We start from the raw sequence: 10,678 nt of genomic DNA on the forward strand, positions 1-10,678 counted from the left end.
CTCTCTGCGTACAGAGGGAAGGAGAGAGCACAGGAGAGAGAGAGAGAGCAAAGAGAGGATGCTCTCTCTCTCTCTCCTGTGCTCTCTCCTTCCCTCTGTACGCAGAGAGTAGAGGGAGAGAGAGAGAGAGAGAGAGAGAGAGAGAGAGAGTGATAATTAAATGAATATAAGCAGAACCTAATAACTTCTACATAGTATCCATGGGCGAGCACGATCCCCTATGGGCGAGGCCCAACCATTTGATGTTTTGTCTCGGGCTTCGAGCTAAGAGATTTCTTTTGGAGCGCATACAAACCAGCGCAAGAAAACAGGAGGAAAATAACCTTCAGGACCAAGAGGCCGATGAAAAAGATGCTAAGGCAAAAGGCCCAGCGATGGGGCTGAATGAGAATCTGATGCCAGGAATTGCGCAAGCCAAGATAACCGGCGTACAAAAAGCTGACAATGCAAAGTAGTGCAAGGATGACCTACTGGATTCCATTCTCTCTCTCTCTCTCTCTCTCTCTCTCTCTCTTTCTCTGTGTGTGTGTGTGTGTGTGTGTGTGTGTGTGTGTGTGAGAGAGAGAGAGAGAGAGAGAGAGAGAGAGAGAGAGAGAGAGAGGCCCCTGCATCTCTATGTGTGTGTGAGAGGGAGTGAGGCCCCTACATGTGTGACACGCCCTTTTTTTCAAAACAAAATCTATGCAAGCTGCCCTATGTAAAAACAAATCTTCTTGATTAATTGATAACCCCAATGATTTGCCTTCAATGTGAACCATAAGCTGATTTTTGGGTCTCCCACATACAGTAAATTAAAGTCCAACTTTACAAAACACCATCCAATTTGGTGATGCTTTATAAATTGTCATTAATTCATTCAACAAACCCACATTCTTTTAAAAGGTTTTGGCTATTGAAGGGAAATAAGGCCCCACATACCTCTACAAGGGAAAGCATGGGAAAGGTAGCCAAGATTACAAAGTAGCATATCACTCGGATGTCTAGCAAGGGGGCCTAGAGGTATGGGGTGTAGACCCACATTCTTGTCAAGTGCCCTATTTGTCTTCATGTTATAAGACATGTCCCACTATGATTCCAATTTCCCACTTGTGGATTACGACACCATCGTGAGCTTCTCCAAGCAAGGTGGAGCATATCTAACTAGGTGTGGTCGAGGGCAAGGGTTGTCAACAACCCCTTCCCCCCACCGCACCTAGCTAGGTATGCGAAGCCTAAACTGCAAAAGCTCATAATGTTGAAAACTATAGGGTTAAGGACAACATAAGGGCACATGGAAAATGCCAAAAACTTATTGTGTTATTATTAGCATATATATAACTGCTTGTCTCCACTTTTTTTCAATTAAAAGTCAACAAAAATTTACTAAGTAATGGATATTAAGGTAATTTTTTATTAATAGGACTTTCAAGACTTACGATAATGCTATCCTCATCAAGGGCGATTATCCTAGTGGCTTGGGGTGGTGAGTGATGTAACCCAGATCAACGGTTCAAACACCCCCAGCTAGGCACACAAATGATATGTCACCTCGTAATCATGTTTCCCATGGTTGCACTTTCTTGTAGAGGTATGCAAGACATCATTTTCCTACCAGTATTAAAAGAAAACAATAATAATGTTGTCCTCCACACATAAGTCTTACGGTTCCACTTGTGCCTCTCAACCTATAGGTTAAGGTTTCAAGTCCTGCTCATGCAATTTGGGAATGATGCCCCTATGTGTCCACTTTGTGGGGGTGGGTCACTCTAAGAGGAGGATCATATTGATCAGCTCTATGTTTAGTCAAGCGGTCCATCTACAGTGCAGGAGATGACTATGCATGACTCTTGCTTGATAGTATAGGGTTGACCAGGATTCATGGTGGCTAATATATGGAAGGGAGACACCCCCCTTGTGGGCACCCATGTGAAGTTCTTTTGAAAGGATTAAGCTTCCTTATTGTTGAATTTCACAAGTTGCTAATTAATACAATAACTCTTGATTAATGAAGTCGTAAGACATACACTAGGGTGGTCCTTTTAGAGGATAACATACTGCTTCTTAGAAATTCCTAAGCCTTTATAATGATTTATAAGAAGATAAATAGACAAGTTTCAAAAAATTATGTTGTTGATATTACATAATTTTACATACGCATATCTAAGTTCTTTTCTGATTAGGCATATGTACTCTATTAATGCCTATATCAAATTGAATATCTATGGGAGTGTAAACAGAGTGCAACTTTGTGTTGAAGCCTTCATTAAATTGGTAGCATGTCACCTTATTTAGAACTTAAATATGTAATCACTTCTTGGGTTCATTTTACATTTATCAAGCTAGGGTGACCCCCTGTTGTTTTCATGTCGTGCACCAAGGATTCACACATACATACCAATGTGATAGGTCCCAATTATAATAGACTCTTAATGCTCCCTTAAGGAGCTTCTATCTTGGCCATCATCTTGACAACTATTTTGCTATAGATTGTCACCTTTTTGGACTGCCATGGCAAAGACCTTGGCAATGTGTACATGAAAATTTGCTTAGTTACAAAGTCATCATTACTTACAAAGTTATCATTTGAAGATATGCCAAGCAATCTGCTAAATTAATAGCTTGCTAAACTTTAAAATCTTACCTAAGTGCAAACAAAGTTAATATAGTCTACTATTGGAAATCACTTTTACAAGACCATATATAGAATAAAATATATGAAACTAATCATGAATAACCTGTTCTCCTTTTTTTGAAAACAAACAACTTTTTGTATTATATCAATGGACCTACTACGTGTTGATAAGATAACCAACCATGATTCAGTGTAAATCCACAAAGATGTTTTCATAATACTCTAAGTGGAAATTATAGTGTGAATTTGTCTAAAACTTCTTGTCTAGCTCTCTAAACAATGCCTAATCATAGATCATTGCTTCACACATGCATGCGCGGCCACACAACCACACACATAATTACACCCCTACTACCCAAATCTAGAAATATAAGAGGGGATGCCCGCGCATGTACACACACATGCACACACTCATTTCATTGCTTGTTACTTTTAGTTACGCGTTTCACATATTTCTTAGGATTCAAAGGAAATGTAGCCAATAAATAAATAGATGAATAATATGATTTAATGTTGAACATTGTGTGTGTGTGTGTGTGTGTGTGTGTGAGAGAGAGAGAGAGAGAGAGAGAGAGAGAGAGAGAGAGAGAGAGAGAGAGCACAACTAATTATTATGGAATATTAGATGGTGATGAATTAGATATGGGAAGGTGTTGAAAGCAAGCTTATATGGGAATTGGACTAGTGTGTCAACGGATGTGAATGTAAACAAATTTGTCCTACAAAATGAAGGGCGGCTCTTTAAAGGCTATTGGCCCAAGTCCTTTTACAGGTTGTTTGGACGATACTCAATTGGCATGGTGACAGGTGACCAACATAAGCTTTATCGAAGCTTGATTGTGAACTTCCTTGGAGCTGGCAAGACCAAAATGTCTCTTATTATCTCTACTGTTGAAGCTATCGTGCTTTCCGTAATGCAAGATTGGAAAGATCATTCACAAATTAACGTCCTTCAAGCATCAAGAAATGTAGGTTTTCCTCTTTTACTAGCTAGTATGATTGACATTACTCTTCTCTTCTCTTCCCTTCTCTCCATCTCTCTCTCTCTCTCTCTCTCTCTCTCTCTCTCTCTCTCTCTTTCATGTATATGTTGATAAGTGTGCACATATCTTAACACACAATACACATTTGGGAAACTGTAGAAAGACAATGCTATTATCAAAGTGCCATAAATGAGAATGCGTGACAAAAAATTTATCTTTTGAGATTATAATATCTAATACTAAGTAATTATCAAAAGTGTCCAAAGTATTCATGCAATATAACTTGAGTAGACCTAATATATATTTTGGTATTTCAATTTAGATAATGGGAATGTGAGACTCCGGTGCAAATTTTAGATAGTATATGGGAGCATTTTTTTAAAAATGGTTCCAAAATAATTTCATCATTATGTTAGTATTTCATGGAGTGCAAATATACACAATAATCTTTAGGCATACTTCAAGTAACCATTTTTATTTTCTTACTCTATCATTGTTTTAAATTACATTTACATAGTCATTAGTTTCTTTCTGACTATGTAGGAGGGCTCTTGTCTTACTACTAGAGACTAGAGTTAGCCATATTTTCATAATATAGGGTGTGTGCCAAAGTGTGTATATGCTGATGTGCACATGTGTACGTTTGTGCTTATTTTTGTGCACAATCGATAGTGTGTGTACGTTTATGTTCACAATGTGTGTGTGTGTGTGTGTGTGTGTGCACATATTTAGAGAGAGAGAGAGATTCCACACACATGAATTTGGCTTAAAAATTGATAAACATGTACATTTATAACATAAAGTGTCACAAATGCCATTGCCCAAGTGCATGTGTGCATGTGTATACATATTTACATGTCTCTATGTGTGTCTCATGTGAATGTGGATTAAGTCAAAATAATACGTTCATAGAAAAACGTATACTAAACAATATAAGCTTTCTTGATGTGTTATATTTTTGGTGTCTTATGCAAAAAAAAATATTGAGCTTGAATGAAAAGGACTCTCATGAATTTCACAAGCTTTATGATGACTATAAGGCTAGCCTCTTTGCTTGTCCTCTTGAGTTGCCAGACACTACATATACAAAGGCTTTACTTTTCCATGTTGGAAATGTGTGTGTGTGTGTGTGTGTGTGTGTGAGAGAGAGAGAGAGAGAGAGAGAGAGAGAGAGAGAGAGAGAGAGAGAGAGAGAGAGAGAGAGAGAGAGAGAGAGAGGGAGGGAGGGAGAGGGAGAGGGTGTGTGTGAAAGCCACTAAATATACAGAGGGAGAGAGAGAGAGAGAGAGAGAGAGAGAGAGAGAGAGGGAGGGAGGGAGAGGGAGAGGGTGTGTGTGAAAGCCACTAAATATACAGAGGCTTTATAGGCAAGCACTTTTCCATGTTGGAAATGTGTGTGTGTGTGTGTGTGTGTGTGAGAGAGAGAGAGAGAGAGAGAGAGAGAGAGAGAGAGAGGGTGTGTGTGACAGGAACTAAAGATACAAAGGTCTTACAACCAAGTAGTTTTCCATGCTATAGATGTGTGTGTGTGTGTGTGTGTGTGTGTGTGTGTGTGTGTGTTTTGTCCTTTGCAATAATCTACAAAGTCACTAGATGTAAAGTCTCCACCTTTTTCTAATCTAAGTTTCTTCAACTTCTTACTAGTTTCCTTCTCTACCAAGACAAGCTGTTCTTTGAACTTTGCAAAGGTCTCATCTTTATTCTTTAAGAAATAAACCCATGTCCTCCTATTGTAGTCATCGATGATTAGCATCATGAAGTAAGAGGAACCACTCAGAGTTGTCATGTTCATCTTTCCACAAAGATCTTTATGTACGAGCTTCTTATGGAAAGGGGTGCCAATGTTGCTTGCCCACTATAAAAGCTTCACATACATCTGGCAAATTGATACTACAGGTAGATCTACCACCAAGATAATAAGGCTAGGATGACCAAACCTTTCATGCCATAGTTTGCTCATGCTCACTCTAGCATCTACAATGTAAGCAGTAAGTTGATATAGGTTGTTACTACTGATTGCCCTCTTGATATTTTCTCCATCAAAATTTAATATTTTTGCACCAATCTTGTCAAAGTGAACTTTCATGTTGCGATCAGTGATTGCTACAATAGATAACAAGTTCCTCTTAATATATAGTACATAAAGTACATCTAATAGATTTTTAGTAACTCCATCACTTGACATATAGGAAATAGTACTTGATCCTTTGGGCTGGACATTTGGCATTGTTACCCATAGCCAATGCTACAATATTATTACGTAGAAGCTATGCATATGACTATGTATTTTATGACCCCCACTACATTTATTCATGATATGTAACATTTTCATGATATGAAAGGTTTATAGGCCAAAAACCAGATTTGTCACCCTTAAAGGTATTTGGATGCATAGCATATGTACATATCCCAAATGGGATAAAGACCAAGTTGGATCCTAAAGCTAAAACATATGAGTTGGGTACTAACTTGAGCAAAAAGGTTACCACTATTATAATCACGTTACACGTGAAGTCAGAGTGACCAAGGATGTAGTATTTGATGAACTAACAAGTTGGTGTGCTATGCAAAAGGTTGTGGAAATGAATGCTTAAAAGAAGGATGCTTTGATAAAGGATATACAACTAGAATCATGTGTTTTGAGTAGTCCTAGAGAGAGTTCACATATTCCCTTAATCTACTCGTGATTGGGTAGATTGGCGCCAAAAGATGTATCACCAAATGTATCAATTGAAAGTATTGAAAGTGGTATAAAATCAACCAAAGGAAAGGAAAAAGTTACTCATCCCTCTATTGGTTTTGATGTGTCTATAGGCCACGCAAGTGGCGACGACGATGAAATTTTGGATGAAGAGTTTGGAATACCAAGACTAAAAACATCTAGAGTGCAAAGAATGCAAGGCTCCATAAATGCACCAAATAGTGATCTTAGAGTATGAAGTCAAGTCATGTATGTTATCTAGTGGAAAGGCTTAAGTATGATAGAGCTTTTGCATGTCACATGCATACAATATAAAAGTTGGGCATGACAAGGAACCCACATGTTTTAGAGATGATATTGGCATTCTTGAATGGGATGTAGCTATGGATAAGGAAATCACTAAATTAGATATGAGTAGAACAGGGGAGTTGATATCTTAATCTAAAGGGCAAAAGGCTATTGGATGCAAGTGGGTGTATAAAGTTAAACATAATGTAGATATCTTGATAAGCATGCATAAAGCAAGATTGGTTGCAAAAGGATATGGTTAGACTTATGGCATTTATTTTGAGGAAATATTTAGTACAATTGCTAACATGGCAATACCGAGAGCAATGATTGCTATGACATCTACAAAAGGATGGGATTTGTAGCAAATGGATAATAAGAATGCATTTCTAAATGGTGAATTACAAGAAGAAGTGTATATGGAGCAACCTAAGGGGTATGTACACCCAGAGTACCCACATTACGTATGCAAGTCAAAGAAAGCATTGTATGGGCTAAAGTTAGCACCAACAACGTGGACATATAGGAGTATAAATTTCTTATGAAGTATTGGGTTTGAAATTAGTAAGGCTAACCACTCTTTTTATGTGAATAAAAAAATGATAAGGGTGGCTATTGTGATCTATGTGGATGACCTTATCCTCACCCAAGTGATAAGGAAGAATGTGTGAATGTAAAGAATTTGCTTGAGGCTATTGGTGTTGTGAGAAGCAACTGATAATTGCATTATTAGCATGGAATTAGAGTATAGAGGAGAAATTTTGGCTACATGTGAAGTAGCTTGGTTACACAAGCTACTATAAGATTTGGGGTATGATGTCATGGCCCGGTCACATTGTATTGTGACAATATAAGCAACATACAACTCGTTGGTGAGTAACCTTTCTCAGAAGAAATGAGTCCTTGGTGGTAGAGCATGAAGAAACCTTTCTATTGCACCCTCTTGCATGCAAACACTGAGCTCCTAGCTGCCCAACATGGCCTCTACATGCACATGAGTTTAGAAAAAGCACCTTGGAGCCTTTTTTTCACACGAAAGAGAGGAGAAGGTGCTTTTTTGGCTTGGGGAGCACTCCAACATGGGCCGTGTTGAGTGATAGATTTGTTTACATAACCATCAGCTAACAATAATGGTCAAGATTAAAATGAAGAAGCAAGAACCAAGAAGCGGCCAGTATCAAAGGGGGCAAGCCACACATTTGTGGGGGATGATGATGCTGTTGTGTGCAACTAAAGGAGCTAAAGTCTAGGGTATCTTGGGGTTGGGGGTGGGGAACTGTGCTGAGGTGTGTGTTCGCGTCTTGTACTCCTAAGAGACCAATGTAAGTTGTTTGTTTGTGCTCAAGGCCTGAGGGTCAAGCTCTAGCTAGTCTAGGAGTAGGACAAGGCATCTCAATAACATTGGTGATTCTGTTGGGGAAGCTCCTAAAGAGTCCAACCATGGAAGACCATGTCGACAATCAAGCAGGACCTAGCAACAAGAGGAGGTTGACAGGACAAACCATAAAAGAAGGGTGGAAGAGGCCTACGAGGCCAATAGGGTTCTCCATGGGAGAAGAGAGTTCCCTGAGGAGGCTGAACCGGATCAACAAGAAGATGGCCCCTCAAGGAAAAAAATGAAGATGAGCAGCCACATGAACAGCAGTGAGGTGATCCAAGCTATAATGTCACCAAAAATCTAAACTTGAAAATGCTCGAATACAAGGGAAAGAAAGTCAGGGACTAGGGACTCTCAGGACTACGTGCAGGCTTTTGAGAGCTGAGCAGCACTAAAGTGCCTGCCTTGGATGACCACTTTGTTTATCAAGTGCAGCAGTGCCTGATGATCTACATAGAAGACAAAGAAATTCCCCAACAGATAATGGCAATACTTTTGGAATACAAACATCATTCCCAACGCTTCTCTTTCGGTTGTGGTGTAAGCCTGCTCTGCCTGAGAGAACCTTCTACTTGCAAAGTAGATTGGGGTTGAGCTAGTATAGCTCCCAGAGCTATTCTTGAGGCATCTACATGGACATGAAAAATTTGATCCCATTTGATAGTAATCAAAGGGATTACTATCAAGGCAACCAAAGAAGCTCTGTGCGCTCAACTAGGACTATCAAGCACATTAGAAGGGTAGGATTGGACCCCTAACATGCTAGTGAAACATCTAGGGGAGACAGAGGGAGAGCTAGCCAAGAGGAAGAAGGGGGGTCAAGGTGTAATACCCCGAACCTTTTCCATTGTAGTATAAGTCTAAGCTCGCAATGGGCATTTCAAATTATCTTTACCTTTGCGCAACTTTACTTTCGTCGAAACCCTTGCCAAAAAGGGGAATTTTTTTTCTACCAAAGCTGAGATTGTACCACTCTTGTTTTATTACACAATAGTAAAGCTCCTGTTCTCAGAAAAATTTTGGGTCCGGTCCCATAAAAATTGGAGTCTGAACGCAAAAGTTATGTCAGTTTTAAGGTCTCAAACTCAAACTTGTGTCAAATATTGTGAAAAGGGAAGGGTAGAAGAGTTGCCCACTTGAGAGGTTGAGGTGGCAGGAGCCCATAGGCCCAGATGGGGCGCCTCCATGGAGGGGGACAAGTGGGGGTCTGTGTGGCAGGTGACTAGTCAGGGAAGGTGCCCTATATAAAGAGGGGCCCTCCTCTCTCATTCTGAATCATTGGGGAGTCCAAGTGAAGAGCATTCTCACTCTCAAGAGTCCTCCTCTCTCAAGGTACTCCATCACCATCTCCCCCATACCCTAGCCCTAACCCTAATCTCCCGTTTCTCCATTTCTAGGGTTTCTTCTAAAACCCCAGAGAGAGAAAATTAGGGTTTAGCTTAATTAACTCATGTAAATGAGTAATTAATAATGTGGATTATTAGGATTAATCTTTTTGATTAAGATTAGGGCTTACTCTCTCTCTCTAATTAAGAGGGTGATTAGTAATAACCCTAATTATCTTAATTAAATTAGAAACAATCCTTAATCTCTTCCAAACTCTATGAGAGTTAAATAATATATTATTAATTACTTACTTTACTTAACCCTAATCCCACCTTTTGGATTAGGCCTCTAATCATTACTTTTCTAGAGAGAGAATATACTTAATATTTAAATCTAGAGAGATTAATTATCTCTAATGATAATTAATTAAATTAGAGGCTTAATTATACTAGTCCATGCTCAAATTTCTAAAAATTTTATGTATGGGCCTAATTTTCTAGAGAGAGAATATGTGTGCATAATTAATCTGGTAAGATTAATTACCTACACTTACAATTGGACAAATTGCTCTCATCCCTAGCTTAATTAGGGCGTGAATTTCATTAAGCTATGTTCAATTTCTTAATTACATACTTAATTCTAGAGAGAGAAAATATGTACATAATTAATCTAGTGAGATAAATTACATACACTTGTAATTAGATTAATTCCTCTCAACCCTAGCTTAACTAGGATATTAATTTCATTATTCTAAGTTCAATTTTTTTTATTACTCACTTTGTCTAGTGAGAGAAAATATGTGTGTATGATTAATCTAGAGAGATTAATTATGTACACTCAATTAATTAACTACCTCTTAACCCTATGTATATTAACATATGAATTATGTTAACCTATGCTTAACTCTCTAAATTTATGAGTCTAAGAGTTGATTTCTAGAGAGAGAAAGTGTGTGTGTGTGTGTGTAACTAATATAGAGTGATTAATCCCCTACACACCTAGTTTAAGTGAGTCCTCTTAACCCTATGATTAGGAGGCTACTAACTATATAACCCTATGGTTAATTTGTTAATTTCGTATTTACATTAGTCAATTTCTAGAGAGAGAAAGTGTGTGTGTGTGTGTAACTAATCTAGAGTGATTAGTCTCCTACACCCCTAAATTAAGTGAGTCCTTTTAACCCTATGATTAGGAGGCTACTAATTATATGATCTTGGGTAGAAGCATGAGTAGGTGGTACAAAAAGTGTTGTCCTTGACACCCCTTTCCAAGTAGGAATTCTTGAAAGTTTTTAAAATTTCAACCCAAATTCTTTAAAGGTTTTAAAATGTCACAACCACTTTCTTTTGAACACGTTTCTTGGAGTTCAATCTTTGCTCTCTCTCACGTAC

This window comes from Cibotium barometz, chromosome 2 (genome assembly GCF_041138505.1).
Source record: "Cibotium barometz isolate CiBa-2024 chromosome 2, ASM4113850v1, whole genome shotgun sequence".
NCBI lineage: Eukaryota > Viridiplantae > Streptophyta > Polypodiopsida > Cyatheales > Cibotiaceae > Cibotium > Cibotium barometz.